At 40.8% G+C, this 17,551-nt stretch overlaps 1 long non-coding RNA gene across 1 annotated transcript; it reads left to right on the top strand.

The window, feature by feature from the left end:
- The first annotated feature begins 5,543 nt into the window (after positions 1-5,543).
- On the top strand, positions 5,544-16,980 carry LOC148183796 (uncharacterized). Its single transcript, XR_015773264.1, has 4 exons — positions 5,544-5,611; positions 6,164-6,236; positions 15,635-15,715; positions 16,845-16,980. It is a non-coding gene; the product is annotated as an uncharacterized LOC148183796 (long non-coding RNA).
- Positions 16,981-17,551: the final 571 nt, after the last annotated feature.

Here is a 17,551-nt window from a genome sequence, read left to right as displayed (position 1 = left end):
TTAATGCAAACAAGACCCTACTCCTGAAAATACTTATTCCCTTGCATTGTTTCTTCCTATTCTGCCCACATACTATGAAAAAAACAAAGTATTTCCAGTATCCACTGAAACTTCAAGCGTGATAAGAAATGAGATTTCTGTAAGGCGATACTTTCCCTCTGATTATGTACTATATTAGCTTGTGTACCCAGCTGAGAAAATGTATTAAGCCTCGTATAAAAGGAAAACAAATAGGAGAGTGATACTTAGCCTTAGGGCTGGAGGAGTTCTTAATTTCTTCCATTTCCTCAGCTCTTATTTATACCAAAGTCAGTTATGTCACACAGCCACAGTTGGCTTGGGAGCCCTGAAAGTGGGGTGAAGGGCAGCAGGAAGAGATGAACTTTTCAATTGATGGATGATTAAGTGTTTCCATGTACATAGCATATTTTGAAACAGACTGTATTGAGGGAAATAGTGGCTCCTTCTCACCTTCTGGTAGTGCCTGTCAGGTTTGGAGGGAATGAGTATTTTTCTAGTGTCTACTATTAAATGAAGTGGGGTTGAAGGAGGAATTAATTTCCCTGTAAATCAGAAGCTTTCATCAAATGAATTATAAGATTTTATTTCTCAAAATAAAAGAAAAAGAATCTGTTTTGTTCAAATGTTGAAGTGGTTTCAAATTCAGCTGCTGAAAAAATGGGAGAGAAAGTGGGGCAGAGGGACAGAGAGAAAGAAAATTCTTCTGGGTGATTTTTTTGATGGAAGCAATCCTGCAGGAAAATTACAATTTTCAAAGGATATGCAATGGAGAAAACAATTCCCGTTCCCTCCTCCCAGCTATGTGGGAAGGCAGAGTACAGGGGAGCCAAGATCCTTCCTGTTCTTAAGCAGGATCCTACCAGGACAGGTTAGAGATTTTCATGATATGCTTTTGGCAACACCCCTAAGGAATTCCCCTAGTAGGGGATGGTGGACTGTAGCTAGAAGCCCAGCTATTTTCAATCACAATAAAATGTTTCCTTTTACCTGGTTTAAAGACTTTCTCCTCCACTGCCACTATCACTCTTTCCAAGCCTATGCCAGAATTTAATTTCTGCTGTTTTCCCTACGTCAGCTCTCTCCAAAAGGGACTTGTGAAAGTCAGGAGTGGAGGTTGACACTCTAGCACTATTTTAGAAGGGACACACAGTCTTTCCAGCCTGTTCTGCTGGGCTCATGGCAGTACAGCACAAGCACTGGCAGGACACCCAAAGAGTGCAGAGGTGGAGGTGGGCATGAGGCTGCTGAGTGCCTGCCGTGCCCTGGGAGATTTGCTGCAGGGCTGCACAGGACATTGCTCAAGGGGGAAGCAAACCAGCTTGGTGGAGACCAGCTCCCTCTGGAAGCTCATCTCTCCTGCTGCAGCTGCTGCTGACCAGCTCGTTGGAGAAGGCTGCATCATTTTACTTTCCAGATGCAGCTGGGCCAGCTCTCTCTATAGTGAGACACCCTTTTTGACAAAAAATACAACATTTTACAAGTTGCATTACAAGACTTTTATTCTGAATTTGGCTTTATCCTAAATGGTAAGTGTCTCCCCAAACATAGGCCAGCTTTCCTGTGTGCTTCAGCTGTTGTGTTTCCCTTCTCCACCTGGCTCCAGTGCCCTGGGGACAGAGCTGCTTGTTACTCCATGAGATGGCTGTAGTGTGCACAGCAGACCAGAATACCCTGGAGCAGGTCTGGATGCTACTGTAGCACAAACAGCAGCAATAATGCTCATAGAAAGCAGTACTGTGTTTATGCAAACTGTTTATGTTTATGCAGTCCATCCTACTGAGACGCTCTTTAGCTCCAGACAATCTTGGCATTTCGGAGGGATATATCAACATTCCCTCTGACACAGCTCTCTTGTCAGAGCAGTAAACAGCAGGTAGTTCTCATTCTTTTCCAAGCTGATGGGCTGTATGGTGGCAGAATCTCTGCAATCCTACCTCTCAGCACTCCTAGGAGGACAGCCAGTTTACAAATCTTTGAGACAACTCACTCTGCAGCAAGTGAAATGTTTTAGATAAAACACCATGTACCATCTTGTGCCAGAATAGATTTCACTTTCAGTCAAGTAAAACTTACTTGTAGACTTTGCCTCTTCCTTTATTTTGATTTTGTGTTGCTATGCCTAGACACATTTTTTGGTGGTTAAAAGGGTTTGCAATCGTTCCATGGAACATCTGAGGGAGAACCATGGATCACTATTGATCTGCTGACTTCTGAAAAAGAAATGTGGCTTGAAAACCCTCTGCCAGCATCCATCAATTAATGCAATGGGGAAGACCCAGTATTTCAATTCCCTGAAGTCAGCATTATTGAGGCTTCTAGCATAATAAGGACATGAAGGAGTATTGGTTATGAGCTTGGTTTCAGAAGTAAGAATATTTCACTGAAGTAGCAGCCACGGTAGTTGTAGGCCATAATTTCCCTAGATGCCAGAGAGAAACAGGGTTTCTGGACAGGTCACTGCACTACAATTACGAAATCTTCAATAGTATTTAATCTGTGGCTCTGTTTCCCAGGACAAGATGTTGTGTTTATCTCTGCCTCAGTTTCCTTGCCTGTGAAATAATGTAATCTGAAGCATACTGGAGAAAAGTGCTCTGAAATAGCTGAATATATTGTTAATAGTAACAAAACAAGCACTGCTAGTTTTAATGTGGGTATTTCTTCTTCAGACAGCACTGCATTTACATCAGTATGCTGGAAATTTCTACTAAAGAAATATAGAAAGCTCAGATATCTATATGACATGGGAAAAGAAAAAGAAAAAAAGAAAAAAAAGAAAAAGGACCTTGAAAGAAACCAATAATGTTGGTGATCAGATCAATACAGTTAGAAAATCATCAACCAAGCCCCTCCAGTGGTGGCTGGACCAGCACAGGCGCTCTCAGATTTGTCATATATAGATCACAGAGACATAAAAGACCAAAGTCCCAATAAACAAGGCAGGCTAGCTTGCTTAAACAGTTGCTTTGATAATTCAGATTTACAGAGAGAGCACATCCATGCTAAAATAATGCCCAAAAGGAGGCAGACAGAACACAGCCTGCCTCTGGAAGGGTTTGACTTACATGCTGCTGAGTTATTCATGGCACGTGAGCTGTGTGGAAGAGATCTTTTTGTTTTGTTTTGTTTTAACGCTGATGGGATAATCTTTTCTTTTGAAAACAGCCTCCTAATGCATCAGGACAGCTGCCTGGGATACACCTCATTTAGCGGCAATTGTCTCTGTAATGTTTATAACCCTCCCACTGCCATCCAATATACAGTCATCATTTATCCACTCATTTGACTAACACAATGTTAAAATGCCCTTCCAGTGCTTTGTTTTGCTTACTTCTCCATTCCCTTGCTGTCTTCTTGTCAGAGATGTTAAAACCTCTCTTGAGCAACTGGCATCTCTGCGTCAAGGATTTGTGAGTGAAGGATGCTCTCCCCAGTCTTTACCCCGCAGCCTCTCCCTCCTGTTTAATTATAGCTGGGGGAGTGTGAGACACCATCTACCATTCCTTGTTCATTATATTCAACAGATGCACATTTTGGGCTCTTCAACAAACTGACCAGGCATATGGAGCATGTTAATCTGCTTGTGAAATCTGCCCTTTTAAAATCAACAATATCATTGTCTCCTCAGACGAAATCTCAGGAAATGAGGGGGAAGACACCCCCCACCCCCTCAAAGCATCTGAACTTTAAGGTCCCTAGTATCATTCTTAAGCCTTTCTTGTGCAGTAGATTGTCACAGTCCAGATGTGAGTACTCCTTTGTAATAGCAACCACGCTATGTTTGAGCCCATCTGTGTGATGCGAGTCGTGTGGGGACAATCAGAAATTCATGCAGTGGTACAGAAAATCTGAAACCTCAGAAAGCTAAATCAAGCTTTCCAGACAACTTTTCACAAGATGATGATCTTGAAACAGAGTACAATCACGTGCCTACTTTTTGTAGTGGCCACAACTGGCACGTGTGGCATTGATACCTGCTCCACAGAGGAGATTGAAGGATGCAGATTTTTCCCTCATGTAAGTGGTTTGGGTATGTCAGAATGAACATGCTCCCAACCATGCTTGGCCTGATGGCAGAGAGGTCTCCTACACTAATGCTTCTTCTGAGTTTTAAATCCACATTGCATCGTGGACAGCACAGATAATCTCAGCCACTAAAGAGAACAACATTTTTCTCAGGCACACAGCTGCAGTTCAGTAGAATGATGGGCAGAGCTCAGGTTGAATGACCCAGAACAAAATGTTTCATTTCTTTTTCTTCCTCTTCCTTAACTTTCTTTGGGATAAAACAGATCAGCTCGGTGATTTTGAGTGGTTCCTTTGGATTTAGCATTTACTTGAGCAATAACATTACTCTGGGGCATTAAGAGCACACAAGACTGAAGATATGAAATTTGCAGAGCACATGGCAAGCATGAAAACTGAAATAAAAACTATGCTGGAAGTGGATTTATACTGTTTACCTCTCACTAATCATAGAAGTAGCTTGAATAGCTCCCTATTCTTCTGGCGTTGTTTTCAGTCTGTCAGCTCTGCCATCTGACAAATGAAAACTCCACCTGTAAGTGTACTGCTGCTGATATTTGAAGCAGGTTCCTGAAAAACATGTGGCAGAACTGAAATCTGTGCATGTGAAGCTTTGGTCCTGAGAGAGTTCCTGGGGGAAAGAGAGGAGGAGTGTCCTGGAAATGTCATAAAGAGCTTTGATGAGAAGAGTGATCCTCCAAGAAAACAATACATGGTCTGAAGTTGTAAAATGCATGGTCATACAGCCACATGTTCCTTCCTGACAGATCCTAGGTTTACAAGGCACTGAGAACTGGTCCTTTATGACCAGCGTAGTTGTGAAAATCTATCTGTTCCAAGGGTGTTCCTACCACCGGGAGAAAAAAGAAAAAGAAAAATGACAAGTTAAAAAATCCAAGGCTTGGGATGGTTTGTGACAGCTGTGTGTGGTTACTAATTACTCTGGTGTCAGCTGCTGCTGAGTAAGCTTTCATGTCCCATGCTGAGCAGCATTCATTCTTTGGCCAACAGCAAGACTTGTGGCGAGCTTTGGCTCTAGTGTTTGTATCTCTGAGCTGTTTAGTTTGTAAGGTGAAAACCAAAGCTTTCTCCTACTTTCTTCCAGCTAGTTTGACACTGTGTGTGGCTGTTGGCCATGCATTAATATTGCATAAGAAAGCCACAGATCAAAGAAGTACCTGACCCAGAGGCCACAGAGTGTAAGAGCCAGAAGAGCAAGTGTAGTGTTCCCTCGATACCACCAACCACCCTGCAGCCTAGGGACCTCCTGAATCAGAGACTGTATCTGCATCTCTGTGCTGAACAGTCCTCAAGAGACCTATCATCCTCTCCAAATGCATCTAATTGCTTTCTGAATCCAGTTATATTTTCCTCCTTGGCATGTTCAAAAGCTTCATTTGTTACAGGCTAATGAGCTTAATAAGCTGAAGCTGTGTTTTTATTGAAAGGTTAATGATTGCAAACATTTAAATAGTTAAATCAACTCCTTAGCTGAGTGTGGAGTTACAGAGGATGGGAACAAACAAGCCTAACTCTTCTGGGAAGACTGCTGGGGAATTTTTGAGTTAGTGTGGATTTTATATGCTTGGGGCTGCCAGGGCTTACCCTTCCACTGAAATGTTCCAGCTCACACCATTTCTACTTTCCTTTCTGTTGCGCTGGGTTTAGGTCATATTAAATCCTGAACTGAGCCAATCTTTTCCCTGCAGCTTGTTTGTGTCTCAAGCTGCTTTTGTCTCGAGTTAGTTTTGTAGTTAACATCTGATGCTTCACATTATGTGACAGCTTTATCTCCATGAATCATCTTTAAATTTCTACAGTCTGTGATGTTGGTCAAACAATCCATTGACAGCAGCTTTGTTACTTCTAAAAGAGTGTTGTTTTCACTTCTTTGGTGACACTTGAGAAAAAATCTAGAAAGCTAGAATGAGGGATCTCTTATGTATTTGATAACAATCAAATGGCTCTAAGTTTTTGGAATAGTTATATATAATTGATGGTAACATCACCTTGGGACAAATAGAGGATTTCCCTCTTACAGGTGATTTTAAAAAAAGTGTGTGTATGAGAAGAACATGAAAAGAGCATTTTCATGTTTTTGTGTTTTTCTCTCCAGGAATGTTGGCTTTGTGCTGTGCCCAAGTGACCAGAGTGAAATGAAGACAAATGGCAGTAAAATAATTCCAGAGGTAATGTCACCATAATGCCTTCATAAGGAAGTGTTCCACTGCACTTTCTGCCTTTCCTTTTTGTCTGTGAGATCCCACTTCTCATTGAAATACTGGACATTCTGCCTCCCTGTCTTCCATTCCTCAACTAGCCAACAAAAGCTGGTAAATGAAGGATTCTGCAGTCTGTAAGCTGCAGTATAATTTGGTCAGGCACTGTGGTTTATCAGTATAGAACTCTAATATCCAGCTGACTACAGGGATGGCCTATAAAGCCCACTTGGAAAGCATTCTGATCTCAACAGAGGCTCCTGTTGACTTAAAAGGGCCCTAGACCAGGCCTGAAATGAAATCTTTCTCAAATTGCCAGTTGACAAAGATCCAGGATGGTGGTTTTATTTGAAAGAAGCTGTGAAACAGAGAAGTAAAACGGGCAGGAGCAAAGCAATGGCAAAATAAAGATGATAATTTAGGCTCATAAATGGTAGAAAACTGCTAATCAGCACAAAAGAGTGCTGGAGAAGCCTCTCAGAAGAACTAGCAAAGGGAGAATCCAAACTGGTTCCAGGATCAATATTGATAACATAATGAGACAGTTTCCAGAGTTCTCCCACTTGCAACAGCAGGAACCAGGCTTCTTTTCTCTGATCTTGCAACAACTCATTTGCTTTAATGCTTTTCTGTGTGGTTTCAAAGGTCTGGGATTTTTGCTCGTGTAAATTAGCCTAAAGGGAAAAACATTCTGCTTTAAAAAATCTTTTTCTTAATCATCTGAACACTGGAAGAGGAATGGTGTTGGAATCTTTTCTCTGGCTTCTTTTGTGCTCAGTGCTTGTCTCTGCTAATAGCATTTTCCAACCAAGTTTTGTTAATTTCAAGATGTGGCAGGAGAAAAGGACACTGTATAGCACACATTCTTGATTGTGAGCTGATAACCAGCTCTTCTCCAGTTTTGTTTTGGTTCTGTTTTGTTGTTTTTGCTAAGACTGATCAAGTCAGAGAAAGTGCCATATGTTAGAACCCACCCCATTAAAAAAACAGTAGATATATTCCCCTCTCTGAGAACGGGCTATGGGCAACTTCAGGGACATTCTCAGTGTCTATAATCTATATAACTTATATAATATAACTTTTATATAACTTATATACGATGTTATAACTTATGCGGAAGACAGCTGTACTCTCAGGATTTATTACTTGTGTTGAGAAAGCAGAAATGTGGCTTCCATAACCATGGCTTGCTTATGACAAAATGCTTGAGCCCAAAAGCCTCTGGTGCCTCTTCCATGGCTACCTGGACTGCAAGGCTGAAAGCACAGCCCATTTCATTTGTCTGAAAGGAAGCTGCACAACCCAGTGAACAAGCACTCCAGAAGAGGAACCATTTCCTCAGGAAAGCTGCAGAAGAATTTTGGCAAAGGACTGAATTTTGAGAATTCTGGGTAGCCACTGAAACCTAGGTTCTTTCACATAAGGCATTAGGGTGAACACCTATTTTAGAATCTAGATGAGTGGTCTTAAAACCTTTGTATTCTAAAGGGAGCACTTGAAGTATTATACTGATGGCCATGGTAAACAAGAGAAAAGAAATGGAGGAAAAAGGGGATGTTAGTCCTTAAAAGTATGGAAAGGCTAAAAGTGTAGCCTTTTTTCTCTAGTTAAGGAATAGAGTGGAGGTTGTCTAATTTTGCAAAGAAGAAAAGCCTGAAATCTCCTTAGAGGCAAGGCTGCCTTTTTAAAGCACACAGCAAGCTGATAGCCAAAGGCAACAGAAGAAACAGTGAAAGGGAACAGCAGAAAGCTGAGACTCAATGTGAACAGGTACCTAAAAGTCAGGGAGCCTGAGGGTATGTGGTTTAACCAGACCACTGAGGATTTTTCCACTGTAGAGGCTCAGATGCCATATTAAATCAGCACACACAGCACCAAGCTCCGGCTATTGTCTTTAGGCACTTATTTTGCACTCTGCAAATTAAGATGACTAGCCTTAACCCTTTCCTGCTGTTGGCTGAGCTACATTAAAATGCAAATTCCTTTGCATTTTCTGCAGACACACCAGTAGCCATCACTGAAATGTGGCCATGTGGGCCATGAATCTCAGACATGTGATGGAGCCATCCATCACAGAATCCCATAATCACTTTGTTACTCTCCCTGGTTCTGGAGGAGTGCCTGGTGCCACATGGGGCTTAACAAACAGTCAGTGCTTCACACGCTTGGAAGACACTCATTTTACTGCAGGTCCAATTGACTGTGCCTGGCTGCAGGAAAACAACCCAGGGTTTCTCTGTCTGTGGAAGTCAGCCCTTAATAGAACAGTTCCCAGTATTACTGGGAGCAGCAAATTTGACGTACATGTGGTTTGGCAAGATTTCATCTTGAATAAATGAGTGTGGGATTTGCTTTAGCACCTGCTGCTCTTTTTACAGCGCCAATTTATACCTCAGTAGGAATGTTTCCATATAATGCAGTTTTTAAGGAAGTAGTCTAATTTTACAGTGCTTATCTGTCTACTGTTCAAGTCATGTAAATGTTGTGGATGTTAGTCCACTCAAATTTATACCTTTCATTATTCTGGTATGCAAGTACTTTGTGACCACAGTTTTATTTCCTTTACTAACATCCCTATCCACAGCATTACTTGAAGGTTTAAAATCAAAGCAAACTATACAAAACCCCATTGAACAATTTTTATTTTTTTTTAATTTCCCTGTATATCCCTGTGAGCTCATTTAGCTGGGGTTATTTTAAGACTATTTAAAGACATACGTGTATTTGGAATATTCTTCCTGAAAAGGTCTAACATAATTAAAAAGTAATTATGTAAATGCAGGTGTTGAGCTTCTCTTTTGCCCCATGATATAGTCTGTAAACTGTTTGAAACCATCAATTTCAGTCCTTAGAACTGGAAAGTCTCGACTGAATTGTAGCCCAGTTTGTTTAATGGAGGTGATTATTTTGCTTCCTGGGACTGGAATTTAAAAGTGAATCAAAGGCTCTAGAGAACCTCAATTCCTGTAGATGTTCAAGACACAGAGGATGTTGCTGAATCCAGCAGGAGCTGATTTGATGTCTATGCAGGGAGAAGACAAGGAAATGGAAACAATTTCTTGTTTCTTTTTCTGGTTGATGGGATTAATATGCAATATCTTAGGGATCTTATCCACCATATTCCTGTTTATATTTTATCCTTAGGCTGTATTTCCTGTGTTTTGACAAAATCATGTCAGTATTCAAGAAACTACAGACTTGAACCTGCAGTTTTGTCTGGGACAGTCCCATGTGCAAAGGACTTGTTTCTCATTCAGTTTTCCAGCATGTGTGATGGCTATTAGTTTTCCTTATTTTTTCCTTGCAAAAAAGTAAGGAAATTGGAATTGTGCCATGTTCCCACAAACATTTTCTAGTTACCTTCAGCACAAACCAGCAGCTTGAGCTCAACAGCAGCTCTGAGAGGTGGCTCACAGTGTAGTGTAGTTGGAACCAAAGACCGTAATTTGTCCTGCTTCTCGTTAGTGTCTAACTTGAGTGTTTCAATTCTTCAGGTGTCAGGAGGCACCTCAAAGGACTGTGAGAAATTTGCCATGCCTTGCAAGGCATGGCAGAAGGGCATCTCTTTCTCTTGTAGTCAAGAGAAGAGGGATATGGGATGAAATTGGTTTCCAGTGCAGGAGATAAAGTATCTTGTGGAAGCATCTGGAGTCCTATGGATTGAACATCAGCTGTGGTCAACAGCTGGAATGGTTTGGAAGCTTGCACTTCAGAATGTTGGGAAGATGAGAGAAGAGCTGGACACTCACATCACACAAGACTCTAGAACAGGTTATCACAGTCATAACTGATACAAAACCAGGCCCAAAAAACAATCCTGCCAAAATTCACCAATAATCACATTTTTAAGCAATTGCCTTGGTTATAGTAGGAGAACTCCTACTATAAAAAGTATTTTTTCTAGAGGGTTATTTGCAATCTTTGACAGGCTCCTGCAGATAATGCCCTGAGTAAGTCTAGCAAGACTTACAGCAACAGAACTAAATAAATATGAACGAAGAATTATAGTAAATTGGGCGTTATTTTCAGTCAGAGCCACCAAGACAAGCTAGCCTTAATTTTCCTAAGCTAGATTTCTTACCAATCACACCTAGTTTCACCCTCGTCATCACCAAGCAAACCTTTCAAACAGCAGGAAAAGTAGGTCAGAATGGAGATGCAATTTAAAGCGCTTCCAGGAATATTGCACTCTTCCTTATTCTCTGGCACGACAGACCCCTTATCAGTGTGGGCACTCAAGGCTTTTCCATTTATCTGTCACATCTACTAAGGAATTAGCATCACCTGGTCATCTTTTTTTTACCCTAACTGCTTGAGACACAGGCCATACATCCCCTCTCTGGTGAAATGCATTACATGCAAAATCTCTCTAAAATCAAAGAGACAGGAATAAAATAAAATCAACTGTCCTAAGGCCCATAAATACCCTTTCCACAAGGAAAGAAAGGTAACTATCAAACCAGGAGATCATGCAGTCATTGTTAGTGCTTATTCTAAATGAGCTATTTCTTTGATGCTGTTTTGGGTTTGATTATGTTTATGTACTGGGAAGTAAGAGATTTGACATTGAATATCTCTAGGGACACTTGCTTCTGCAAAAATAAGGAAAAAAGCAATAAGCTGTCCTTGTTTGGAGAGAGATATTTAAAGAGGTGTCATTTTTAGACAGTGAAAGCAGGACTACTGCTGCTCATCAGAAACACTCGAGTGAAAAATGTTTTCTCCATGATTTTTGGTTTTAAGTCATCCATAAAGTCCTGAGCACAGAAAAGGCCTCACTGTGTCTGAAAAAAAATCATTTGAAATTTGTTTCCCGATATTTGTCAGTGCAGTTCTGCGCTGTAGCTCTGTGCCCTGTGGAATCAAGGCATTTTTAAGGAAAGGGAGCGTTACAGAAGTCTCAGATGGCTCTACACAGCTTTCTGTTTTGCTCTGCTCTAATTAATGAAACTCCTACCTGGTCAGATGTTAGGCTCCTGAACCAGAACACTCTACCAATTCTCCTCTCCCATTTTTTTACCTCCTGTGTTTCTGAGAGAAGGAGAGGACCATTGCTTGGCCATAAATTCAATGTATCACTGAAGTTTGGTAGATGTGGTTGAGCCCCAGAATGAGCTTAGACAGCTCTGCACATCTGCCTGCTGCTCTTCTTTTTGCATTACCTTTAAAAAGTCCTGGACTATACAGATCATAAGGAAGACATGGAACATTCCAGAGGGTGGTTCAAAAGAACAAATGCATATAGACATCTGTGCAAAAGCCTATTAAAGGATATATGTTAATTTTTAATAAGGATTGAATTGCTTATAATGAAAGAACAGGTACTTTTTCTGGGTTTGAGGAAAGCAAATGTTCCAATTTAATATGTAAGTAGGTTTGCAAGAAAAATTGAAACTTTTGGATGGTCTGGGTTTTTTTTTTATTGTATGCAATTGGTGACCTAGATTCTTGACTGGGTGCTTGCCAGCTGTCCCCTCTTTAGGGACTCCCTGTTCCTCCTTGCTTCCTGTGTAGGTTATTCTGTTTAGAATTCCCCATGTTATGCACTTGGACCTCATATTTTTACCACAATAACTCTGTCTGTCCACTTAAGAGAGCTGATTCCAAACTTCCTGTTTGTTTCTACTTCAGTTAAAATCTTATATTTTGACTAAGCCTCCCATATAACTCAAGATGATGAGGAAAGATGGGAGATACTTTAGTTCTGCACTGGGTGTCAGAGACTGTGCAGCAAACACATGAGGGATAACAGCATGCCATGGTCTGCAGCAGACAAAGCTAAGTGGATTATGTGCAGGTGAATAGATGTGCAATTGGTAGTCCCTAAGACGCTTCAGGGAATCTGGCATGTCACCTTGCATCTTGCTTGACTTGCCAGGACTAAGGACATTTTGTTAGAAATCCAACACAAAAGACAGGCAGAGAAGCTGAACAAATTGTTTGCGTTTATAGAAAATAGAGCCAGAAATTTTATTGTAACAAATAGAATTCTGTGTGTCCAGAGAGTTGTCGTGGTATTAACAAACATTACCCATTTTTTCCTTATTTGTGTGGTTCCTTGTGATTTACCAGCAGTATGCCTCAAAGCTATTCTGTTATCACAGAGACATGATTTTAAAAAGTTTTCTTATCTAGCCTGCAACACACCATGTTTCGCATTCTTCGGAATATGTAGTACAGGTTGAGCTAGCCATACATGCAGTTCTTCCCTCATCACCTGCTTCAAATCCCACTTGTCTCTCCAAATGAATGTGTAAAAACCAACTACACAAATCACTGAACTCCCAATGCAGTGCATTCAGGCACTCATTTATTCTAAAGTGATGCTATCCAAGCGGAGGAATTGAAACATGCAGTGCTGTCCTCCACCAGATGTTGGGCTGGTTTAAATGCAAATAAACACCCAAAGGGAAAACAAGACAGTGGAATATAATATACTGCTGAGATATGGGCTAGAGTTGTGCATAACCCAACTTTCTTATAGTTTCAGATTATTTTTTTTAAAGTTTCTTAGCAAGGCAATTTCATTCTTACCCCCTTGTGGTGGTATGTCCTGCTGAGTGCAATATTCTTGCAATGTTCCTGTTTTCCTCTTCATTTGTTTATAAATATCCTCAGAGTAACAAGGATTGTATTTGCCTGCAGATTTTTCCTTTCCCTTCTGGAAATATTTATGCTCCCTGTGTAGAGCAGAGCAGCTCCTCATTGCCACTGAGTCTCCAGAGGACAGGAGAGAGAGGTGATGGGAGTGGGATTTCTGCTGTCTACCATCAATCCTATCACTTAGGGTGGTAATTCAAATTTTTCACACAATATCTCTTCTCAGATGCCTGCCAGAAGCCCTACATAAGATTGATCTGTCTTAGGAGACTAAACCTTGGGCTGAAAATTGGATGACTAGCTGGAGACCCTTTACACGGGTGCATGGCCTTAGGGGACAGGGCAGGAGAAGCCAAAAGATGACATTTCTTCATGTCAGTTTTATTTCTTGCAGCAGAAGGCAAAGGATAGAATGAGAAGACAAATTTTTCCTTCGTAGCTCTTTGTTCCTACCTCAACTATATCACCCCTGCAATCTTCCTGAAGTTTCGTTAATGCCCTTTTGCCACTTCTGACATTTGTACACTTTCTGATCCTCCCATTCCTAATTGTGTATTCATATAAATTTTTATTCATCATTCCCTTCCTCCTCTTCCTCATTCAGTCTGTCCCAGAATGGCCTGTTAGACTCCACAATATGCTGTGGTTTGTTCTCTTGAAGAGTGGCTCTGTTGCACAGAACAATGGTTTGTGAAAATCATCCTGTCTGGATCAGGACAGGTGATAAGCACAGGGACTGAACTGTGAAACAGGGCAGGGCAAAATCACCCACTGCTACTTTGTAGTGAGGTTTTTGTAGATTTTTGATGGGGGGAGGATTATTCTGCACATTGCTTTATCAAAATAGGTATAAACACTCCTGATAATTATTTTTTTTTTTGCTAGTCTTGCCTTTATTTGTAGAAATTCATTGGTGTCTCTGGATATAAATGTATGAATTTGCTGCTAATAACACAGAAAATATTGCAAATTAAAGCAATCATGTGGGTCTTGCAGAGCCACAGGGCCCCCTGTCTTGGGAGGTTTTCCAGGAAGTAAATTCAGGGTCTTGATTAATTGGGGTCTTAGAGTTGAGATGGAAAAGGGAAGCCTAACAGGCGAATACATGGGGATACAATTGGAAAAGAAAATGCAACCACATGAATCACTATCCCTTCTGGATGTTAAAGTATCTCTGCTTGGGTTTCAAAGGGTTTTTCAGGTGAATGTGTCTGATCTTTGGCTTCCCACTGTGATTTAACACACCTTGAAGATGAAGCCATTATTTTTACCAGATATTTTCACAAAGGAAGGTATTTTCTGAAAGAAAAATAAATTACAGGGATAGTCTGTTTCTGGAATGATTTTGGTTGCTGTGAATTTTGCATAAATGTGAAAAGGGGTTAATTTTTGAAAAGAAAAAGAAGACTGCTGTCTATATACAATATATACATTGCTGTGTTCTTTCTTCCTGACCAAATGAAGGCTCAGCGGAGAATGCAGGTTAACAATGAAAAATTTCAACACTTGCCTCCCTCCAGTCATAACTAAAATAAATAATCTCTCTTCATATGTTGAAAAAAAAACCAAGTTTCATTGTTGTTTTACTGAATCTTGCCCTATTAGAGCTGCCACAATCCATTCTCCTGCAGGGAATGTTACAGCATGACTGTGCTCAGACCTCTGCTGGATGATGCCCAGTGCCAGGCAGGTCCTCAAAGGGGAATATTCTCTGTTTGCTACCAGAAAACATTGGCACAAAAGGGTTGGATAAGGCACACTCAGTTTGGGCTCCATGAGCCATTCCCTGGCTCCTTGTTTTTTCACTTTAAACTCTCCCTAGTGAGATTTTAAGTCTTCTGTAGGGATTAGTCAACTGATGGAAAGGATTTCTTTGCAATTAAGGCTCAGACCCTCTAGAAGTTAAATGGATCATCAGAAATTTCAGTGGAATTTTTAAAATATGCTAAGCTGGCCCTATTTTAATTTGTTGGGGGAGGTTGGTGTTTTTGGGGGATTTTTTTAGGTTTGTTTTTGGTTTTTTTTTTTTTGTTGGGTTTTCTTGGGGGGATGGAGTTTTTTTGTGTTTTGGTTTGTTTTTTTTTTTTGTCTGGTTGGTTTGATTTAGGGTTTTTTTAAAGTAGGGAAATGGTTTATTTACTGACTCTTGAAATCTTCTGCAAACACCTTACTGCAGAGTGGACTTTACTATTTCTTCCTCCATGGCACAGATGTTTCAGTTTTTCAGCACGTTAACAGAGGGCATGTTCAGATACACAAAGAAAAATAAAAGGATTAAGAGAAGGACAGAATAATTCATGGTCTCACCCAAGAAAACAGCCTCAGAAACAGCTTGCTAGGGGGTGACTGCCATGGACTCTGAGCCTATGTCGTACATATTTCAGATCCATCAATATTTTCCTTTACAGAGGCACCAGCGTGGGAGTACTGAATGAAAGAGGAAATAAACAGGCTGTGTTAGTTTGTCTGGTTTCCTGGAAAGTGCTAAATTGCTCAAATGCTGCTGGGCCTGTGCTGAGCACACGGCTCTGGGGAAGCAGCTCAGCTGTCTCTCTGAGGGACTGTGTGTCTGTGGGTATGAGGCACCCATTTTATAAATATAGCATAAAAATTTTAGCTCCTGCAAGCTAGGTGCTCCACAACATTTAGGCATTTTGGGGTTTCTTTACAGTATCTATAATTTCTTTATTTGAAATTAATTATGGTGTACTTCTTGGGTCTTCTGGTTTTATGTCTGTAAGGTACAACGGCCATTTTTTTTTTTCCAGAGTTTTTTCAAAAGCATGGTAATTATTAATTCTATACTTCGTAAAAGAGGGAATCGGATATAAATCACATGAATCCTGGAGGTGAGTTTTTATGAAAATCATTGAGTTACTCTGAGATTCAGAGCTTTGACAGGTCTACTCTCTACAAACTTGTCAGTAAATTTAAGGCCAGGTCTAAGGCCAGCAAACTAAACAAGTGCCTTAAGCAGGAACCCACAGAGAATTATGAAGGAGCTATCACCCACTCAGACAACATCAGTGCTGTAGAAATCTGGGCTGACAGCTGGTGCTGGGCATGTGGCAGCTCTGGGAAAGGCCAGCACTTGCCCATGGGTGAATCAGCTCCCAGTTAAATTGGAACAAGGGTCAGCTATTGGGTGGTTGTCCAAACCCCTTGGACACATGTGAGCAAGAACATCTTCTCAGAAAGGTCTTCTCTTGGCTCTGCTACTGCTGCTCATCAAAAACAAGCATCTCTTACTTTGTTACTTTCTCCCTCCTAGTTTAAAGTTCACTTCCATATATGTAGACTTACAACAACAGGTAGATTGAAGGTGTGTGGAACAAAAAGGTGTTCTGTTTTTCTCTTGTTAATCCTGAAAGGAAAATTGAAAAGATAATATATCTGTAAAGGACAGAAGTGGTAGTGGGTGTATTTCTGTCAGTAGTAAGTTGCATTGGAGACTAAATTTGTTTCTGTGGGAACTTTCTCAGTGCCTTTCTCTGGGGTGGTACACAAGATGAGTGACAGGCTGTGAAACACATGGTACTGTTTGCTTTCATTAAGGTTTATATCCCATTACACCTTGTTTGAGAACAACTTGCTAATTCAAAATGGCATGGGCAGATCTGTAGAATGTTTCCTCATGTGTCTAAAACAAGACTTGGGGGTTTATTTTTGCTTGGTCTTCCTCAGAAACCTTAGACTTCTTAAACAGAGATTTCTAAGCCATTGGAATCTATATAATCTGTAATAATTCCATTATTATGCTCTGTGAGCATCTGTGAGTCCTGTAGCTACTCCACTGGCTATTCCTTGCCTTCCTCCCAGTTACTCTGAGCTGCACAGACAAGGCACATCAGTCAAACTATGCTCTTAAGATTAATTACTTCCAGCCACGTGGCAAAAATAAGACAGTTCAATAGTAACCAAGCCTCCCTGCTAGGGCACAGAGGACAAAACTGAAACCTTTCTGTCTCTTTGTTACAGGTCTGCATTTTCTCTTTCAGTCTGTCCCCAGCCCTGCTGTCAGCTGAACTGGCCGTGGGTCCTGGTTCACTCTGCCTGGTGTGTGGATCCTCCCAGGTGATAACAGGCTGTCACAGAGGTGAAGGCAGCACACCCTGGGCACAGATCCCTTGATTCTGCTGAAAAGAAGGATCTATAATCAGCAGAAATCAAAACAGTTTTGATGAAAAAACGCTGAGTTTATGTCAGAAAACTAAATGTTTAATATTCAGGATTTCCACCCAATTTAAAATGGAAATGCGTGTTTAATCAGGAAAATGGTTGGGGAAAAATTCTCAGTCATCTGTATTTAAGTCTCCTTGATGACAGGTTTTCTGTCCTGAAGAACTTGTCTCAAAATCGAGTTGTGCTGGAATAAGTTACTCAGGATCAGCCACTTGTTTCTAGATTGCACCATGTGTAAATATTCTTACTCTGTAAGAGCCTTTTACACATCTGCACAGATCTTGTGCTAACAATTCATGCTGCAGGACAGGAAAAGAGGGGCCTCTGATGTGATTTTCTCAGGAGTTTCCCCCATGACAAGTAGGAGCGTGGGCTGCAAAATGAGTTCTTTAAATGATGAGGTATTAAAGCAAAAAGGGACAACTGGACTCCAGAAAGTACAGGGAAAGCTTTTTCTTCTTCATGTGAGACAACAAAGTTGGTCTCTGCTCCTTTGCTATATA

The sequence above is a fragment of the Pseudopodoces humilis genome, chromosome 9 (genome assembly GCF_049639895.1).
Source record: "Pseudopodoces humilis isolate 2021_Gansu_Grassland_sample_001 chromosome 9, ASM4963989v1, whole genome shotgun sequence".
Taxonomy (NCBI): Eukaryota; Metazoa; Chordata; class Aves; order Passeriformes; family Paridae; genus Pseudopodoces; species Pseudopodoces humilis.
The sequence above is the reverse complement of the archived record's forward strand: the minus strand, read 5'-3'. Positions and strand labels throughout refer to the sequence as shown.